We start from the raw sequence: 22,021 nt of genomic DNA, 5'->3' as shown, positions 1-22,021 counted from the left end.
TCTGAGGTGTCAGTGCTCTGGAGCGGTCAAGAAACACGTGCCGCTGATTTAGAATTTGATGGCCAGTAAAAGCCCAGAGAGACAGGAGGAAGCTAGATCGGCCTCCAAGAGGAGCGAACGCATGGAAGCTGAGCAAGTAGAGAGGGAGTGCTGACTACTTTTAGGAAGAATGGTCTGGAAAGGCGAGACATGAAGACTTCGGAGCAGAGGGAGTAATCAATAGAATAAAAATGGGAGACAGAAGAGAATGGGGTCCGGATATATGAAGACAAGGTTACTCTTATCCTAGACAGGAAGAAAGCCACTGCTGAAACAGGAGAAAGGGAGGTGAAATGGCTAGATAAAGGCTCGCCCCTGATGTTTTCTATTTTCTTCATAACGTAGCAAACTATCATTCTGCTGAATAAAGGGGCTGGGGAGATGCCAGGAGATTTGAAGGGCATCAAAAGGTTTGGAAGAGATGCCGAAGGGAATGCGAAAGTGAGGTTCCAGCTAAGGTTGAAACCATCAATGTGTAGAGAGGACAGTCGCTTACCTGATCCCCCTACAATCTCCCATCCCCACGCCAGGGGCCTCAGAGCAGAAGCTCAGTGGGGATTCATCCTGGGGTGTGTCTTGGTTGGACATATGCAGCTGATTCTAGAAGGCAAGGCACCTGGAGAGTGTTGGTGGAGTCTTTGAAGTGATCCACCGTGGTATGGGCAGACAGGGAAAGGAAGTAGGGACAGTGCTGCAAAATTAGCCTGGAGGGGCACAGCAACCAGAGGTCTCAGGGAGGGGGCTCGGGCTCAGAAGGAGCAAGTAGTGAGTAAAGACTGGAGTTCATGGCTCTACCCTCAGAAGACAGCCCATTCTCTAGTTGGCTCAGTGAGTATCCATTAGGACCTTTGATGTGCCAGATTATTGGACTGTCTGTGACAAGACAACGCTGACAGTTCAAACGTTCTTCTGAAAGTTGACCCTAAAAGGTACGAGAGCTATGTGGACATAAATTTGTTGTACGTAAGGGAGGTGGCGGAGGCCTTGGCTAGGAGGAAGCTTGGGGCCAAATCAGAGGTTAAGGGGGTCTGAAGACCAGAGATGCTATCAGAGAGGAAGTGATGAGATCAGGTTTGTCCTTGAGGAAAAGAACATCAGCACATACGTTCTTTTCAGACACACTCGAAACACTTACAGAAACTGACTACGCACCGGCCACAAAGGGAGCCTCAGGGAATTCCAAAGAAGCTACAGACCGCATTCATGAGCCACAGTGAAGTGAAATTAAAAATCGGCAACAAAAAGAAAGCCAGACAACTCACAGAATACACCTTAAATTAGTAACTGCAGTTGCTTCTAAGGAGGGGGCCAGGAAGACAGGAGGATTTGTGTTTTATCATGTACATCTATTGCTTATGAAAAATAAAATTTAAAATTATAAGCATACATTTGAGTTTTATTTCTTAAGCTGGGTGTTCATTATTTTCATTTTTATACATTTTTGTATGTTGAAAGATTTTATAATACATTTTTAAAACAGAAAGAACTACATTTTTGGAACTGAAAAATAGGTACAGATTAAGAAGAAACCAACGTATAAATTACAAAACATTTAGAAATGTTTGACAATAAAAGCCTGACATAACAAAACTTGGTGGGATCCGACTAAAACAATAATTAGAGGGGAATTTATAGCCTGATGTGTACTTACTACAAAGAAAGAAAACGAAATTTGTGTACAATTTAACATGTAGAAAAATAACTAAATAAACCCAGAGAAAACAGAGGAAGGAAACAGTAATAAAGCAAAAAGCAAAGATGAATGAAATGAAAAACAAAAGAAAATGCAGTTGATTATGGAAACCTAAAGCTGGTGTTCTATTACAGACTAATAAAATAGACAAACTTCTTATAAGACTGATCAAGAAAATGACACAAACAATATTATAAATGGCAAATGAAACATACCAGATAGGGTAAAAACGTTAGAAAGCATAAGAGTATACTACGGACAACTTTATGCCAATACATTTGAAAACCTAGGAAAAAGGGGTAATTTTTGACAAAAAGACAAATTATAAAACTTGACCCAAGAAGAAGAGATGTATACCAATAATCACCAATAAAACTGAAAAGGCTATAAAAGATCTGCTCCATCTCCCCAAATGCCTAGGCCAAGACAGTTTTACTGGAGTGATACACACAAAAAACACAAAACCCAAAAAAACCACAAAACTATATTATGCGAACTGTATGGGAATATCAACAAGACAGAGAAGTCTATCCAACACATTCTATGAAGCTAGTCTAATCTTGATACCAAAACAAGTACAGCAGAATTAGAGAAAATGTCAAGTCCAACTATATTACAAACATGGGTGCAAAAATTGAGTCTCTCAGTGGATCAAAAGACTGTATCTTCCAGACGAGGACACTCATATGGCTGAAAAACGTGTGGAAAGCTGTTCAACCTTACTATTAGTTGGAAATAAAAACAGATACCAATCTTCCCCCATAAGAATGACAAAATGGGCCGGCCTGGTGGCACAGTGGTTAAGTGCGCATGTTCTGCTCCGGCAGCCCAGTGTTCACCGGTTCGGATCCCAGGTGCGGGGACATGCCACCACTTGGCAAGCCATGCTGTGGCAGGCGTCCCACATATAAAGTAGAGGAAGATGGGCACGGATGTGAGCTCAGGGCCAGTCTTCCTCAGCAAAAAGAGGAGGATTGGCAGCAGATGTTACCTCAGGGCTAATCTTCCTCAAAAAAAAAAAAAAGACAAAATGTTACCGAGGGTGAGGGGAGACCTGTATTCCTATATGTATATGGTGGAGTTGTAAATATTATAGCCATTCTGGAGAGCAATTTGGTGTTATCAAAATTGAAAAAGCTCATCTAGCAATTCACTTCTAGGAATTTAACTGGAGAAAACCTACCTTGTGCTCTTGAGGAGGTTTGCTGCAACAGTGTTGGCAATACAGGGAAAAAAAATAAAACATCCTAAACAACCATTAATAAGGAAATGAAAAAGCAAAATGTTCATTTACAACAGACAATCATATAACATTAGAAAGGATAAATTAACTCCCAAACATCTACATGGATGAATCTTAAAAGCGTGGAATGGAGTGAAAAAAGCAAGACACAAAGATCATGCAGCAGGCTTACCATTTACACAAAACTGGTGAAATGTGAAATACCAATATTTTGTATTTCCAGTAGATAAATATATGCACATAAAAGTATTTTCTTTTTGAAGACTGAAAATATTGTCACAAAACTCAAACCTGAGGACCTCTAGAAGGCGGCAGAGGGGTTGGAATGGGAGTACCAGGTAAAGAAGCCTTGGGGTTTATCTGGAATGTCCTAATTTTAAATGGAAATAGTAAAACTATATATTCATAGAGTGTGTCACTTTTTGAAAATTAACTTTAAAAAAGGGATAGAGGCAAATATGCCAAAATGTTAACAGTGATTAATGTTGGATGGTGAGAAAATGGATGACTGTCATCTTTTTCTCTTTTCTGAATTTTTAAAAATATTTAATAGGAAGGGTGAAAATATGAAAAAGAATGAAAAGCATATTTTTCATTTCTTTAAAAGCACGTGGCAATAAACGAAGAAGAGAGTGCAAAGGAGGAGCTTCGAGATCAGGTTCCCCACAGCCCAGGTCAAGCCCTTTCCATCTTTTCATCACAGTCCTCTGTGGCTCTCCACACTCACCCACGTTTTGGATTCATTACATTTTAAGTTTGATCCAGTGGAGGTGATGCGTGTGAGCTGGTGGAGCAGAAAGCGAAAGTGATTCCCTCCACTTCAGCCCTCATCTCACAGGGCCCAAAGGTCAACTTTAAAAACAATTCCTGTTTACAGTCCTGGGAAGGCTCAGGCGCCAGACTGAGAAACACGCACACTTCCAGAGACATTCGGCTGTTCAGTCTTTCTAAAGGGCAGTTTCGCTGTGCTCAAGAGCCTAGACGTATCATGTTCTTTGACCTTGTAATTCCACATCTGGGAATCTACCCGAGGAAATGATCAGAGATGCACACAAAGGTTAATGTACAGAGAAGTGCGTCACAGCCTTAATTCTATCAACGAAAAATGACAACAACTTAAATGTCTCCAAATTGTTAAAAAGGAGAATGGTCAGAACAAGTAAAAATTCTGCAGAATATTATGTTGCCTAAAAGTCATGTTTTCAAAGAACACTGAGGTCAGAAAAAAAACAGAATGCAGAATATCTTAAGAGACAGAGAAAACTAGAAGAATATATACCAAAATATTATTGGCAGATATCCCTGATTGGGGGGATTATAGGTAAATTTTTTTCTTGCCATTTTCTTATATTTTCCACTTTTTATCCAAAAGCATGTCTTATTATATAATCATAAGGAATATTATTTTTCAAAATAAATTGAGTCTATATGTATGTGATCATAAAGATTTTACGTATAATGAAATTGATACTATATAAAATTGGGTTATAGTTACAGCCACATATATCCGTTATTAGAGAATTGTTATACATAAGCAAATTTTCCATATAACCAGATTATCCCTTTAAGCACCAACATTTTAAAACATTTTTCTATTTTCTGAATAATTCTAAAATATATATTTATCTGCTGTCTTAAGCAAACACTGACTTTTCTTGATGAGTACAGGGATGTCTTTGAGGACAAGTATTACATCTAGGGCTTTTTGCCTTTGCACAAGTTTTTAACTGTAGCATCAGCTTTTCATAGTATTTCCATTCTTCCCTCTGTCAAGCTACCAGCAGTCCTATTCCCTTCTTATAATTGCATTCGTCTAATGTCTCCTGCCTGAGCAAACAAGTGAGCAGTCTTGTTGGAAAAGTGGCAAAAAACAAAGCTAAAAATCAGTAAAGTATACACTTTTTAGTGTGTAGAATTTGTTACACCTATTTTCGCTTCTCAGGCCTCTGTGTTGCCCGCTTCTGTGTTCACAACTATTTTCTACAGAGACAGTGAAGTTACCAGAAAAGTGATTTCCAGATAAGAGACAAGGTTGTGGTGATTTCCTAACCGACTCAAAGAACAGTGATCAAAGCCTGAACTCAGGGCAGCTTGATCAAACCCAGCATTCTCCTTGGGCCCAAGTTGGCCTTTGAAGAGCTCTTGAGTGACGGGGGCTAGTCTTACCACACGAGGACATCCTCCACTCTCTCTTCCCAGGGTGGGCCATGTACCAGCAGCACTGACATCACCTGGGAGCCTGACGGACCACTAACAAGATGAGTCTGAGGTCTCCCTTTGTCTACAATACAATGTAAACAGCAGCACTGGCAGTGTAGTGGGGTGGGAAGATGAAAAATCAAAAGCCCTACATTTAGTGTCTGTCATGAATTAAGAGCTCAGTGAATATTGTTGTCGTTCTGATGTTTCAAAAGTATTTTATTCTTTTGCATTTCACAAAGTTTTTTGAAGTTATGACAACCTATAATAGGATTGAAAATAGATATATATGTGGATATATACATATATATGCTGTCATCACCATAAAAATAGAGGTGCAATCATATTTTTAAATATCTTCTAATTAAAACTCACTTGAAAACGGATTTGGAAACCAAGGTTAAACAGAAAGTATCCAGGTGACTCATCAAATTTTTCATTTTCATTCCATTTTTGCATTCATCCTAACAAATAATTATCCAGAGCCTTATAGGTGCGAGGCAGTGTGGTAGGATGCGAAGATGAATCTTAATAGTCCCTAGAGACAGGGTGCTCTCGGCTGATAAAAAAATAAGATAGATGGATGTTAGTGAGTAAAATCAAAGAAGAAACTGCTAAGTTCTGTTAGAGTTTGTCAGTTAAGCTATTTTACATGCAAGAAACTGACTCTGGGTAGTTGAAGCAAAAAAAAGTTTCTTGGTAGGATATCAGGTATATATTATTCAGGACAGCCTAGGTTATGGTGCTGTAACAAACATCCTCCAAATCGTTATTTCTGGGACATGCGACAAATCCCATGTGGGTCAGCAGAGGCTCTGCTCTGCGCTCACTCAGGGCCTCAGACTGACAGAGGGTTCATGTCACCTGAAACACAGTCTCCTTGGTGACCAGGCAGGGGTCTCTAGAGACTGGAGGTTCGCAAGGGGCTTTTTACTGCCTCAGCCTGAAAGTGACATGTGTCATTTCTAATGTCATCAGTCAGAACTAGTCACACGGTCTGCCCTAACTGCAGGGGGCTGGGAGACGTAAGGGGACAAATGGAATAATGAGTGAGTTTACTGTCTCGGCTACCGGGGGCTTCAGAGACTCCAAGGAAAAGCTGAAGAATCAGCTCGTGCTCTGAACAGGGATCAGAGCAGCTTGGGAGAGCCGGCCAGCAGGAGCTGATGGAGATCCAGTCAGCTGTCCACCATCTGCAGCCCTGTCACCCATCTCCACATTTGCACCTGAGGGAGAGAACAGCTGACTGGTCCAGTCAGGTTTCAGGTCCCCGCCCAGGTCAGAGGTAAGTGGACAACGTGATTGACAGTTCCACCAAAAGGGGGAGGGATCACCCATCCAAACAGAATTGCTGTGCTATTAGAACAGAAAGGGAGGGAACGCAGGTGGGCAAGGACACAGACCTGCTCCAGACCTGGCCAGGAAACCCAAGTATTCAGAGTTGACAGAATCGAGAAGGTTTATGGAAGAGGTGGCTGTCAAGATGAGCCTTGAAGGGTGGGATGAATTTGAAGAGAAGGAAAGCTAAGCTAAACTGAAAGGGCAGTATAAGCAAGTGGGGATGCAGAAGAGCAGCAGTCACTGCAAGGAGGAGAAGACTAGTTGAGTTCGACTAGAAGAAGTGATTTCAGTTACTTTTTCACCCCCAAAGCTCACCCGGCCCGTCTTTGTTCCACATGGTGTCAGCTCCGGGGACACCGGGGAGGGGCTGGTTGGAATGGCTCAGCCTCCATCAGGAGTTTGGAGCCCTGGTCCGCCGTGTCGGCTGAGGTTCTCAGTTCTCCTCCCCTGTGGTTAGCTTACACTTCCTCACGGCACAGGGGTCTCAGCGCAGTTGGACTGCTTCTCTGGTGGCTTAGGGCTCCCGAGGGGGCAGAACCAGTGTCTGCTGGGTCGTCTTGGCCCAGACTGCGCCCAGACTGGCACAGCATCAGGTCCTTTCTATTCTAGGAGTGAAACTCCTAGAACTAGACTCCTAGACTCACAGGACCAGTGCCAATTCAGAGTGGGAGGGGGCTGTGCAAGATGGTGACTCCTGGGTTAACTGGGGCCGTCTTTGGAGTTCAGCTACCATGGAGGGCGGACGTGTACTTGGGCTTCCTCCCCACAAGCTCCAGCGCGCGGTGTGGAGTGGGCAGTGGGCATTGTCAGAGGAAAGAGAAGTTGGGGGCTAGGCTGTACAGCCTAAAGAGTTTAAACTTCTAAAACATAAAGGAAAACGATGGTGGTGCGCACGGGGTGTGGGCAGAGGTCTTTGGCTTCATGGGCCTCCCTCCAGATTTCCCCCAGATGTCTTACTGGCCAGAACTGAACCACATCACCACCCCTCCTGCAAAGCAGCCTGGGAAAGTGAGGATCTGTTCAACGGGACGGGATTGCTGTCTTCAGCCAACCATCTTTCTTTCTCTTGGCGTGGGCCACTGCAGCCTGAACGACGTGGGAGGGAAGAAGGGGTACCGTGGTCCTGGGTGGGCTATCACAGAGGCTGCCGCCAGCAACAAAAAGCAGAGAAGGATGTTACTTTCATTCAGATGAGAGAGAGTTAGGGCCTAGCCCAGGGCAGAAGCAGCAGAAGAGGGAAATAGGCCATATGTGAAAATGAGTACAGAAGTGGAGCGGACAGACCATGGCGGCTTGTGGCTGTCTTTTACGAGACAGAGGGAGAAAAGAGGAGAGACAGAGAGGGAAGCCAAGGATGACGACATCATTTCCAGCTTGCTTAATTGGATGATGACATTATTAACTGAGGCTGAGAACAGAGAAGGGGAAGTAAGGTTGGAGAAAGATAACGACTTCGGTCTTGGGCATTTGGAGTCTGAGGGGTCTGAGAGAAAGCTAGGGGGAAACGGCCACAAGGTGTGGGTCGTGAGACACTAGGACATGGGAGGACGGGCAGGGCCAGATGTGGAGACTGGGGATTATCAACAGAGAGCTGCCGTCAGAACCACGCTGTCAGCTTACATCTCTGCTTGTACGAGGCCCAGGGGAATGTGCATCCCCAGCTCCTCACAGAGGTTCCTGTGGGAAGAGGGTCTGGACAGAATGGGCGTAGATCCAGGGGAAACTGTGCCGTGACTTTATATACTTACACATTGCTGAAGCTTTCCTGATGGACATATATCCACTATGAGAAAGGAATGTTCATAAATGAGCTGAGCAAGAAGGAGAAGGACGAGGTGAATGATTCCACTTAGAGGAGGATGAAAAGTAAGAGAAAAGGTGATCAGAGACTCAGTGCTGAATCTTGTAAGTCAACGCACGAGAACATTTCACCAAGAATGTGCTGCTGCGGAGGTGGAGAGGACTGGATGAGAACTTGAAAAGCAAAGGCGTGTGTTTCTGAAGCTGTCATGTTGATCCTAGGAAGTGTGGTTAATGTGTTGATGAAATATGCTCATACACACAGAGATGTGGTGACAGGAGACGAGAACACGGCAGCCTGCAAAAGCATTGGGCCAGAGAAATGACATTTCTTGGTTCCAGGAGACCAATCATATTCTTAAAATGAATTATCCCACCGCTCCTCGCTTTTCAGCTTGTTTCTGACCCGCCGTAGGAGCAGCAAACGAGAAGTGTACACATGTTACACAAACCTGTGCAAGGTACACACAGTTATTCCTGTGACATCCTGCACCACCATGGGACCGGTAGTTGTTGTGGTAAAAATATGTTGTGCATTTGTCTTTCCCACGAAATTTTTTCTAGCCACAAAATTCACTAGAATCAAGAGAAGCCTAACCCCTGCCCCCCTTTTCTCAGCAACAGAGAGACAGAGCCTCCGACACAAGAGAATAACGAATAACGTAGCAGAACGGGGTTAGAAGCACCGGGGAAACAAGGTCAGATGCCATATGTAATGGCTGTCTGCCAGCCAACAGCACACTGAACGCCATGTTACAGCTTAGATTCCGGGATGCCCCTGATTAAATGAACAAGGCTGTGTGATAAGATGGAGCAAAAACAGAGCCTGTGGACTTTGGATTATGCACTTGTGAGTGTTCCTCTTTCCCTTCCAGCACTTTCTTTGGCCATGTGTTCACCTGCTTTCCTATGGACACACTGCAGGACTGCCCATGAAGCCAACACACACTAGCGGGCCAAGAAGCATTACCCATCTATGACCTCAGTTGGCAGCCAGCTCTTCTGCTAATGTGAGTCTGGGTGGGGGAGTGTGGGCGCTAGACAGTAGGGGCAGTCATCAAAAGCCCACTTCCTGGGCCTTAGGAGTCCAGAATTTCCATCCTGGCACTGCCACTTTCTTTCAACAGCTACTGACTATAAATCTTTGTAATAATGTATTCAATGGAATACTCACAGCTAATACCAGAATACCCAACTAAAAGTGGCCTTCATAATAAGGACGTTTCAGATCTCATTTAACAGCATTCCAAGGTAGGAGGTTCCAGGGTTGGGGCAGCAACTCAACAGGGTCATAAAGGCCCCTGACCCTTCCATCTTTATGCTCTGACATCTTCACCATGTTGACTTTCATCCTTAGCCTTGCCTTCATGATCACAAGATGGCTGCCACAGCTCCAAGTATCACCTCTCTCCATGACCAAATTCTCTCTCTGTCTTTTTAGCAGAGAAGAAAATCTTTTCCAGAAGCCTCTTCTAACACTTCCAGTCAAGTCCTACTGCCCAAGATTAGGTCACATGCCCATGCCCAGCAAGGCTGGGAAGGTAAGTACTTTGCATTTTCAGTCTCTATAGTGCAACAAAAGGAACTGAGAATGACTATCGGGTAGGCAGCCAAACATCCACTGCAAGTAACAATAATGAGAATAAAAAGTGGTAATAGCGGCCAATATTTATTGAGCCATTGGTACATGTCAGATACCGTTCTAAGGGATAACATGCATCACCTTGGTTCATCCAAACCACACTGCTACAAGTGTGGTTATCGCTGTCCCCAATTTACAGACCAGGAAACTGAGGCTCAGAGAGGTTTAAAAACTTGCACACAATTAGAAAACCCACTCTTCGCCTTTTAGAGGCCAAGGTCACTAAGACAGTTCAGAGGAAGGCCCAGGCGGGGAAATAAATCACTGCCACACAGTGAGGTAAGTGCTAACTGATGGGGAGCGGAGTGTGAGTTAGTCAGAAACTGGCGGGCGTCTGCATCCCTTGGCCTCTCCTCTAGGCAAGAGAGACCGACACTGTGTTTCCAGCGAAACCTCCCAGGGAGGAAGGGACCAAAGAGAAGGGTTCAGGGAGACAGGGCAGACACAGGGGCCTCAGAAGCAGGAGAGCTCCCCAAACTGGGAAGGGGGGCATTTTGGGGTTGTGGGATGATGCCGTGATGCCTCAGGGTGCCCAGGGAGGTGACAAGACCCAGTGGGAATGACTGCGTGATGCTATGAGGGGAGGCTGCCTGCGTCCAGCCACTGCTCTGTGGTGCCTTTTGCAGATCAGAGCCCAGAGGCTCCCCGTAAGTGTCTGCACTGCACATGATCCTTCCACGCTCTGCTTCACCCTGGAAGCAGGGAGAGACTCCAGCAATCACTGAGAGTAATTTATTATACTCTGGGGCTTGCGGATTTGGCATCAGACTTAATTTTATTTGAAACAACAAATTCCTATGGCATTTCATACATCCAGAGAGAAAGCCAGCCTGACTTTCCAGCTGCATGCACAGATAGGTGGAGATGCAGATAAAGGAATCACTGCTCTGTCATAAGGAGAAGGAATCCAGGGAAGTCTCTACAGATGAGGTGCAGCTTAAGCAGGGTACTGAAGGATGAATAGGAGTTCACCAGGGGGCCAAGAGAAGAAAAAGGTCTATGCAAAGGCAGAGAGGCGTGAAAGACATTGCTCCCCCTCAGAACTGTGAGTATTCTGAGCATTGGGTAAATGGCACAGAGGTCAGGAGGTGAGCCTGGCAAAGGGGACGCTGGGCTTTATCTTGAGCTACAAGACCATGGGTAGGTAAGACACACAAGCAGAAATAAGTATGAACTGCAGACTTGAAACTGCAGAAATGAGCCTGAATGAGAAGCTTCCAAACTTGCACTTTTAAATAGCAGACCATTTTCTTATTCGTGAACCCCTTTATAAGTTGAAATTAGTGGTAACTCTGATATATGTCAGATATAATAGGGATAAATTTCTCCCCAAACACAATGGGACGCAGGAAACATGATTTTACTAGTAAATTAAACTAAGCCTGACTCACCAGTGACAGGCTGCTGTAACGGGGAGCACTCATCCAGACCCAGTGAAACCAGCTATGACCCGTCCAGAGGGCTGGAGAGCGCCTGCAGTTTCCACCTGCACAGACGACTTCCAGAATGTCGACTGTCCTCTGCTGTCACCTCAAGCTGACTCCACGAGGCTGGACACAGGACTCTCCCCCTGGTCGCGCTTCCCTGGGGACACCAGGCAGCCATTTCTCTCTGGGCTGGGTACAGCCCCAGCTAGTCCTCAACCCTCCAGTAGCCCTGGTCCCAGAGTGGGAAACCGGCCCAGCTCAGCGCAATTCTGGAGGCCCGATCTCCCCAGGCTCTCTCAGGTTCAAGTTCAAGTGCCTAACAAGGTCTAAAGCCATATTTTTCAAAGTGAGAGTCATGGCCCATCAATTGCTTATACAATCGATTTACTATGTCATGACCTGTAACGCTTTAATTATTATATTTATGATTTATTATTACTTAAGATTTGAAGGGTGAAATGACTGTCTTTAATTTAATTATTTGTTTGTTTGCTTGTTTTGGTCATGCACATATTTATTTACTTTGATCAACCACCTAACATATTTTTGATATTTTGTGCCAAACATCTGATTATGAATATGTTCAAACATACGAAAAGGTTGAAAGAATTGTATGTTAAATATCTAGATTCCCACCATCTAGATTCTACCATTAACATATATTTTTTAATTTTTTAGATTAAGGTACAATTTAGATACAGTAAGAGTCACCCTTTTTAGTGCACGGTTCTACGAGTTTTGACAAACACAGTCGAGTAGCCACCACCACAGCCACGACACAGAACAGTTCCTTCCATCCAAAGTGCTCACCCCAGGCCCCCGCCCCAGCCCTGGTGCCAACCCTGGCTCCTGGCAACCCCTATTTTCTCTCCCCATAATTGGTCATGCAAACAGAGTCACGCAGCATGTAGCATTCTGAGTCTGGCTTCTTTCATAATGCACAGTGTGCTTCCACGATGCTGTGTGTATCAGAAGACTGTTTATTTTTATTGCTGAATAGTATTCCATCCTGTGGAGAGAACTCTGGTTGTTTCCATTTTTGGCAATTACAAATAAAGTCACTGTAAACATTTGCAGACAGGTTTCTGCAGGAACCTAAGTTTTCATCTCTCTAGGGTAAAGCCTAGGAGTAGAAAAGTGTGTAGTATGATAAAACATATGTTTTATGTTTGTAAGAAACTGCCAAAATGTTTCCCACATGGCTGTATCATTTTGCATTCCCACCAGCAATCTATGAGAATTCAGTTGTTTCCATCCTCACCATCACTTGGTGGTGTTGGTATATTTTTAAAATTTTGGCCATTCTCATATGTGTGTTGAGTTATCTCAATGTGGTTTTGATTTGCATTTCTCTAATGCCTAATGATGTTGAGCATCTTTTCATGTGCTTATTTGCTATATGTCTATATATATTGGTGAAATGTCTGTTCAAATCTTTTGCCAATTTTTAAAAATTGAGTTCTTTTCTTTTGTTATTTTTTGGTTTTTGGTGAGGAAGATTGGTCCTGAGATAACATATGTTGCTAATCCTCCTCTTTTTGCTTGAGAAAGATTGTCACTGAGCTAACATCTGTGCCAATCTTCCTCTATTTTGTATGTGGGACGCCACCACAGCATGGCTTGATGAGCAGTGTGTAGACCACACTGGGATCCAAACCAGCGAACCCTGGGCCAGTAAAGTGAAGCGCATGAACCCAGCCACTACACCACCAGGCTGGCCCCTGAGTTGTTTTCTTATTTTTGAGTTTTGAGAGTTCTTGATATATCCTGGGTACAAGTCCTTTCTTAGATATTTAATTTGCAAATATTTCTTTACAGTCTGTGACTTGTCTTTTTATTTCCTTAATAGTGTCTTTTAAAGAGCAGAAATGTTTAATTTGGGGGAAGAACAACTTACCAACTTTTTCACATATCTATATTACCATTTTAAAACATCTCTCTTGAGATATAACTCATAAACCACAAAATTGACTCATTTAAAGGGGTCAGCCCAGCGGTGCAACAGTTAAGGTCACATACACCACTTCAGCAGCCCAGTGTTCGCCAGTTCGCATCCCGGGTACAGACCTATGCACTGCTTGTCAAGCCATACTGTGGCAGGCATCCCACATATAAAAACATAGAGGAAGATGGGCATGGATGTTAGCTCAGGGCCAGTCTTCCTCAGCAAAAAAAAAAGAGGATGGGTGGCAGATGTTAGCTCAGGGCTAATCTTCCTTAAAAAAAAAAAATTCACCCATTTAAAGTCTACAACTCAATGGCTTTAGTACATTTAGACTTGTGCAACCTTCACCACAATAAATCTTAGAACATTTTCCTCACCCTGGGAAGAAACCCGGTAGGCCTTGACCATCAGTCTCCTCTCCCATTCCCATTTTCAGCCCTGGGCAACACTAATCTACTTCCTGTCTCTATAGATTTGCCTATTGTGGACATTGCATATAAACAGAACCACACAACATGTGGTCCTTTGTGACTGGCTGCTTTCACTCAGCAGGATGTTTTCAAGGTTCATCCATGTTGCAGCACGTATCAGTACTTCATTTCTTTTTATTCGCAAATAATATCCCCTTGTATGGATATACCACATTTTATTTTTCCACAATCAGTTGATGGACGTTTGGGTCGTTTCCACCTTTTGGCTGTTACGAATAATGCTGCTATGAACATTGTACAAGTTTTTATATGGACACATTTTCATTTCTCTTGGTTACAGTCATGAGTCATTTAATGATGGGGATACATTCTGAGAAATGTGTTATTAGGCGATTTTGTCATTGTGCAAACATCATAGAGCGCACTTATACAAACCTAGATGGTACAGCCTACTACACACCTAGGCTACATGGTACCAATCTGATGGGACCACCATTGTATCTGCGGTCCGTCATTGACAGAAACATCATTATGCAGCGCATCGCTGTATATACCCAGGAACAGAGTTGCTAGATCATATGGTAACTATGTTTGACCATTTGAGGAACTACCAGACTGTTTTCCAAAGTGGCTGCCCCATTTTACATCCCCGCCTGCAATGTATGAGGGTTCTAATTTCTCAACATCTTCACCAACACTTGCTGCTGTCTGTCTTTTTGGTAATATGCACATCCAGTGCATGTGAAGTGGTATCTCACTGATTTGCATTTCCCTGATGATGTTGAGTACATTTTGGCCTATCTTTCTGGTAGTAGTCACACTAGTGGGTGTGAAGTGCTATCTCATTGTGGTCTTGATTTGCATGTCCCTGATAATGTTGAGCATCTTTTCATGTGCTTGATGGCCACTCCTATATCTTCTTTGGAGAAAAATGTCTATTCAGATCCTCTGCCCATTTTTAAATTGGATCGTTTGTACTGTTATAACTGAGTTGCAATCTTTGTTCACATATTCTAGATACAAGTCTTTTATCAGATATCTGATCTGCATAAATTTTCTTCCATTCTGTGGATTGTCTTTTCACTTCCTTGATAGTGTCCCTTTTAAATGTGATGATGTCAAGTTTATCTATCTTTTTTCTTTTATTGTTTGTGCTTTTTTGTCATAGCTAAGAAACCGTTGCCTGGTCAAAGGCAGGAAGATTTACACCCATGTTTCCTTCTAAGAGTTTTATAGTTTAGCTCTTACATTTAGGTCCTTGGCCCATTTTGAGTTAATTTTTGTATATAAGGTGAAGTAAGGATCCAACTTCATTCTTTTGCGTGTGGACATCCAATTATCCTAGCATCATTTATGGAAAAGGCTAGTCTTTCCTCATTGAATTGTCTTGACATGCATCAACATTTTATTATATTTGCTTTATTACATATCTGTCAATCTTTCCATTCCTCTATGCATCCACCAATCTATCTTATTTTTTGTTGCATTACAAAAAGTGAGGTGCAGACACCAGAATATTGCCTCCTAACACATCAGTATGCATATCATCACGTACAGTTCAATATTTGGCCAAAATTATATTCCTTTTGATGTAAAATTTACACACAATGAAATGCACAAATCTTAAGTATACTATTTGACGAGTTTTGACAAATGCATTCACCTGTGCAATGCAAATCCTTTGTCAAGATATAGAACACCACCACCCCAGAAAGTTCCCTCTCATACATTTATTTTTATGTATTTATTTTTGACAAATGCATGTGCCCATGTAACCACCACCACCCCAACCAGGATGTGGAACATTTCCATCTCCTAAGAAAGTTCTCTTTCACTTCTGTGCAGTTAATCTTGCCCCACCCGGTCCACACCCCAGGCAGCCACTGATCTCACTTTTACCACTATAGATGAGTTTTGCCTGTTACAGGATTTCATATAAATGAAATCATATATGTACTATTTTGTGATCAGCTAATTTTGCCCCTGACCAACATTTTAAAAACAAAATAAAACAGAGTAGAAAATATCAGAATGAATGGTATATGGCAGGGTGAAATATTGCTTTGTTGATCTTTGTTTCAGAAGTACACATACAGGTGTGTGTGTGTGTGTGTGTGTGTGTGTGTGATTGTAGCGGGCCAAAATAGAAAATGCTTTTCTTACTGTAGGTTGTAATAAAAACCAATTAAAAGCTACTGTTCTCCTGGATCAGCACCCCATCTTTCTTTTTAACCTGTTTTGTCACCCTCCCTGCCCCTTCAGCTCCCTGATCTCATTTCAATTAACAGTGATTGTTCTCACCATCATCCCTTTGCAAATTCTGTTCCTACCCTGGGGTCACTCTCCCCACCTCATCCCACTCTCTCAAACTGGAGAACTCCTACTCACCCATCAGATCCTCGCCTGGTTGGCCCTCCCTCTAGAACACCTTCTCTGTTCCCATGCTTCCCTCTCAGAACTGGTATCATGTTGTACCCTAATTATTTGATCACTCCTCTCTCCTCCAGCTGACCACAAGCCCCTTGGGGACAGGCGTCTTGTTCACCTTTGCAGTCTCTAGCTCCTAGGATACGATGACACACAATAGGCATCCATAAATATTCACTGAATGAACCCCTGGGTTCTGGGTGACAGGGTTTTAAATAAACCAGCCTGATTCTTTCCCAAGGCTCCATTCCTGCTCATTTTATTGTCCCAAATGAGGCTGATTTCTTAACCAACATCTTTCTTAACCTCCTTCAACTGCCCCGACACCTTAGCCTTTCATTTTCCTCTCTCCACACCCAATACTAGTCCTTTCATCATTGTTACTTCCTCCCAGACAGGCTGAGGCAAACCACTGTCATTAGGAGGCTGACGTCAAACCCTCATCTCTGTGGCCTTTGCCGCAAACCCCGCCCCGATCTTGCCAAAATGACCCTAATTCTGTGACTCTGAATATGGGAGGACGTGTGTATGGTGTGCGTGTGCATGCACATGGAGAGATGTTCACCAGCAAAATGTCACCAGTGGCTACCTCTGAGATTTCAGATGATTTCCACTTAACTTTTCATACTTTTCTGTATGGCTTCAACTTTCTAATGAAGAATGCGTCAATCACCTACTGCTACGGTAATGCTGCCACAGGCCCTCAGCGGCTACGACAGTCAGAGTTCATGCTTACACTCGGTGTAAGCCAGGTAGTTCTGCCGATCCTGGCTGGGCCCTTCATGTCTGGACATTGGCCGGCTGTTGACTGATCTAGACTGGTGTCGCCGGGGCAGGTGAGGTGTCTCTGCTCCACATTCTCTCTCATCCTATGGGTGAGCCCAGCCCGCAGACGTCCTTAAGGTTGATGGCAAAAGCAGCCATAAGTCCAATTATGGAAGCTCATTTCAAGCTTCTGTCCCATCACATCTGCTAATATCCCATCGTCCAAAACAAGTCACATGGCTGAGCTCAGAGTCCAAGAGACGGACACTTACAAGTTCCATGGCAAGGAGTGTGGAGACAGGGAGAGGTAAAGAATCAGGGCCATCACTGCGATCTCCCACAAAATCTCCATCATTGCAATGTCCTATCTTCATATTCAGAAAGAGCAGTAAAGCTGGTTTCAAGCAAGCTGGCTGCCAGAGCTCCGGCCCTACCCCTCTTCCCTCTTGGTTGGCATGTGGCTGGGGCAGGTGGTACAGGTGAGAGACGCCTGTGGGAAGGGCAGGTGACTCTCCGTCTCAGCAGCCCCAGCAAAAATCTCAGAGTCTCATTGGCTCCGACGGGTCACATGCCCATCTCTGACTGAATCACTAAGGCCCAGGGACCGGATGTTCTGATTGGCCACCTCTGAGTCACCTGCCCACTTCTGGAGCTCAGGTGGAATGGTTCACCAGAGGAATATCAAGCATGCTACAGAGGGCTGACTCACATTAGCTAGTCCCAGAAGTCCCCGAGACAAGTGGTTTCCATGGGAGGTGATCCCAGAAGGTGCCGTGAGAGAGTGAGGAAGTGAAAGGAGGAAGGAAGGAAGCTTCCCCGAGCAGGTTAACTGGGGCCTGGGGCTCGGTCTCTCTGGGACCTCTGGGAGATGGAAGGACATGCCTCAGAGCTGTCCTCCCACATCCCCTGAGAGGTGAGGAGACTAGGGTATTTCTCCGCCAACTCTGGTCAGCACTGGCTGAGGGCTGCTCCTGTGGGCAGGAACTGTCTGGCACGTCTGTCTCCGTCTGCACAGGTTAAGAGGCCCCTGTGGCCAGGTCCCAACGCTAACCAACTGCCAGGACATGGGTTCATTTGGGTCTAGGTCCTGCCCTCGAGGCAAGGACGCCCGTAGGTGCAGCCTCCAGACAGAGATCCCAGAGAGGACGCCCATAGGTGCAGCCTCCAGAGATCCCAGAGAAGAAGTGTAGCAGAGTGGAGAGGAGCACGACTGTGGAGTTGGGGAGACATGGGGTGCAGTCCCCTTTTACCACTTGTTAGCTGTGAGACCTTAGGCAAGTTACTTAATCTCTCTGAGCCTCAATTTCCTCATCTATAAAATGGGAATATACAAGGTTGTTTGAAGATTAAATGAGACCATTGATTATATGGCACTGGGGACGTGCTAAGTTTCCAAGAATTGAGAGCTACAGGGCCAAGTCCAGTCTGGAGGAATGACATTTCTCAGGAGGGATGTCCCAATGTCCTGAGACAAGGAGAAGAGGGAAGACCCAGCCAGGGGTCAGCTGAATTAAAGAAGAAAGACATGGATGGTCCTAAAGGACTAGCAAAAGATGTCACCGAGGAGCAGCAGCGCTGACTGTGCCAGAGGCGGCCAGAGGACCCAGGAGCAGATCTGGAAATAAGAGGTGCTCCTCTAGGAAATGGACCCTGTGAGTGCGGGTGCCTGTCGCCGTGCCCCGTGCTCAGACAACCCGGTGCTGCACTGCAGTCTCCTTGCAGGACAGCCAGAGGGCAGGATTGGGGTACCGCCCTGTTGACGGTGTTGCCATGGTGCATTCCTACTCCCTTCCCTGGAGGAGACTAACCAGTAAAAATACTTCCTTACCACAGGTTGAGCACGCAGTTCAGCACTGCAAGAGTTAAGGTTAAAAACCCAACATGGAGCTGGCCAGTGGTGCAGCAGTTAAGTCCGCATGCTCTGCTTTGGCCGCCCGGGGTTTGTGGGTTCGGATCCTGGGTGCGGACATGGCAGTGCTTGGCAAGCCATGCTGTGGCGGGCATCCCACATATAAAGTAGAGGAAGATGGGCACGGATGTTAGCTCAGGGCCAGTCTTCCTCAGCAAAAAGAGGAGGATTGGTGGCAGATGTCAGCTCAGGACTAATCTTCCAAAAAAAAAAAAAAATCCAACAAACTGGCTTGAGGAAATAACCAAAATGTCCAGGGTAAGATCCTGCTGGCTTCAGGCCTGGCTGGATCCAGGAGCTCAGACAGTGACACTAGGACCTAATTTCACTCTCTCTTTCTCCATCTCTTGACTCCATTCTGTGGGTTTCCATTTACAGAAAGGCCCTCTCCTTGTGGTTAGAAGATGGCACCCAACAGTAATGCAGTTAAAATCCCACACCTTCCACACTCAAATCCAGTACCAAAGGGTGTCAGTGCTTTTGTCCCAGCAGTCCCACAGAAAGTATTGAGGTTCACCCTAACTGGACTAGCTGAGGGCACTTAGGTCACATGGTTGCCCCTGACCAAGCTCTGTGGCCTTGTGGCCATGTGGACAGCAGAACTGGCAGCACTGACTAACTTAGGCCTGGGCCACACGCTCCATTCCTGGCTGGGCGTGGGGTCCCACGCAGATATGTGGATGGAGGGATGTGTCGGGTGGGTAGGTCCCCAGAGGCAAAGCTGGGCTGTTGCCTGGCAACAAGGGGACAAGTGTGTGTGCGTGTCAAACCACCCACGTCGACTATAAACCCATCCACAGTTCCTATGGCTTCAGCCAAACAGCTGAAGAGGTGGAGCCAGGCCAGCCGACCGGTGATATCCTGCTGACTGGTGAGGCTGCCCTGGGAACCCAGAGAACCCCACGGGAAAGCAGCCAACGGGGACCCCCAGTGTGCCAAGAGCTGGCTTCCATGTTCCTTAACCATCTGCACTTCAGCTCCCCCTCAGCCACTTCGTGCTGGGCAGCTGTGGGTGACTCACCGGGCTCTCTAGGTCTCAGCCACCCCACTGCATGCATTCATCCATCTACTCACCAGGCCCTCTGCGGGTGCTGGGGGTACGAGGCCGTTGCTTTTGATAGTATCCAGTACCTGGCACAGTACCCGGTACATAGTAGGTACTCAATAAATACTGGTTGGGGGAAGAAATGAATGAGACAAACAAAGTCACAGCCTGCAGAGAGCTCACTGTCTAAGGGAGAAAACAAGCACAAAATCACAACGCGCCCGTCGCACTCATCAAGGGACCTTGGATACAGAGGAGGGGGCCGGCCTGGGAAGCTTAAGAATTCTCCACTAAGGCAGCAGCAAGCCTTCAAAGAAGAGGGTGGTTTTGCAGGCTGAGGAAAGGGGGAAGGGCACAGCCAGCCCAGGGAACAGCGTGCAAAGCGGCACAGCGCTGGAGGAGGGAAGCTCATGTTATTAATCGTTTACTGTGCAGCAGAAATGTTCTGTTTGCCTCTACGCTCTTGGAAAGGATTGAATTTATCCACAACGAAATAGGAGGACACGCCTATTGGCGTGCCTAGAATCCTTCTGCCTATTGCCGTCCCCTATGCTAGGCCTCAGCTGTCACTCGGGTTATTGTGACACCCCTCCAGCTGGTCAGCAGCTGTGTCTCCTTCAAGTTCACCGTCCAAGCAGCTGCCAGGGGGATTGTTCTAAATGCTGAGCCTCTCGTGCCTTTGTTTGGAATCCTGCCCTGCTCCACATCCCCGGAGGCTGGTGTTCAAGACCTTTTGTAATACAGCCCTGAGCTGCATGGCTCACCCCCTCACCCAGCACTCCCCCAGATAGACCTGTACACCTCCAACCTTGCTCCTGCTGCTCCTTCTGCCTCGGATGCCCATGTTCCCCTCCACCCGGTCAGCATGCTGCTCCCCCTCAACTGCAGCTCTCTCCTCTTCGCAGATGCCCTCAGGACCCATTTCAGAGGCCTCCCTCCTTGGTAATCCCCATACTTCCTGTTTGTATAGTTTTGTCCCCAGTCACAGTCTGGTTGTGTTCAATTTGACAACCATTTCTTGTGCCCTCATTGCTATGAGCTACAGATCACCCTGGGGTGATCTTGGGTGACCTTCCCTTGGGGGAAGAGAAATGAGATGAGTAAGGCTGGGTCACCGCCATTGCAGAGACCACCGGCTGGTGAGAGAGTCTTCCCTGTGGTCAAATTATCTTTTATAGGTCAGAAGCCTGTTTCCTTTGACCCAGTAGTTCTAACCTGGAGGCCATTCCCCCCGAGGGGGCATCTGACAAAGTCTGGAGACATTTTGGTTGTCACACTGGGGAGACGCTCCTGGAATCCAGTGGACAGAGGCCAAAGATGCTGCTAAACATCCTGCAGTGCATAAGACAGCCTCTCGTGACAAAGAATCACCCAGCTCAAAACGGCAGTAGCGCTGAGGTTGAGAAACTCTGGTTTAACCTTTAAGCAAGAAAGTCAACTCTGTGAACTCTGAAAGCTGAGTCAGTGGTGGTCTGGAGGAAGACAGCCCTGGAGGACAGCGCAATTCAGAACTTTTTTTCCTTTCTTCCAGGAAGTCAGTGACGTAAACAGGCAAGAGTCTTTTGATCTTCAGCAAGAAACAGTAAGCCCCGTGTCCATTCCTCCCAGATGCCAAATCATACATATTGCAACAAGCAAACTGAGCACACGTCTGTTAGGTTCCTGGGTGATGATTCTCTCTCCTGAGAACGCGTGCTCACTCAGCACTCAGCAGTGACAGGATCGTGACCAAGTTACTTACCCGCTCTGTGCCTGTTTCCTCATCTGTAAAATGGACCTAGTAACAGTACCCACTTCCTGGAGTTTTTCTAAGGCTTAATTAATGCATAACAAGAACCTACAGCAGGGTCTGACACATTGTGCCACATCGCTATGCAAGTGATAGATCTTAACATCATCCTGTCACCACCACCACCACCACCATCAACATCCCCATCATCATACCGACCACTATCACCACCAACATCATCATCACAACCATACCTACCACCACCATCACCATCACCACATCATCCTCATCAACATCATCATCCCTAGGACCATCATATTATCAACGTCATCACCAACACCATCGTATCATCATCGTCATGATCATTTCCTTTTAGAGAAATACTG

General features: G+C 45.5%; 1 protein-coding gene and 1 long non-coding RNA gene across 4 annotated transcripts in view; one reads left to right on the top strand and one right to left on the bottom strand.

The window, feature by feature from the left end:
• The window catches only part of NSMCE1 (NSE1 homolog, SMC5-SMC6 complex component), a 58,805-nt gene that overhangs the window by 35,982 nt on the left and 802 nt on the right, over window positions 1–22,021 (bottom strand). The window lies entirely within an intron of this gene.
• On the top strand, window positions 43–21,999 carry LOC106829082 (uncharacterized). Of its 3 annotated transcripts, XR_006513682.2 has the most exons (4): window positions 43–6,459; window positions 9,191–9,325; window positions 9,757–9,856; window positions 11,352–21,999. It is a non-coding gene; the product is annotated as an uncharacterized lncRNA (long non-coding RNA). The 3 variants fall into 3 exon arrangements; XR_006513683.2 differs by having other exon boundaries at window positions 43–9,325; window positions 9,760–9,856; XR_011494215.1 differs by having other exon boundaries at window positions 43–9,325.

The sequence above is a fragment of the Equus asinus genome, chromosome 14 (assembly GCF_041296235.1).
Source record: "Equus asinus isolate D_3611 breed Donkey chromosome 14, EquAss-T2T_v2, whole genome shotgun sequence".
In the NCBI taxonomy this organism is placed as follows: domain Eukaryota; kingdom Metazoa; phylum Chordata; class Mammalia; order Perissodactyla; family Equidae; genus Equus; species Equus asinus.
This window is presented reverse-complemented; position numbering and strand designations above follow the sequence as displayed.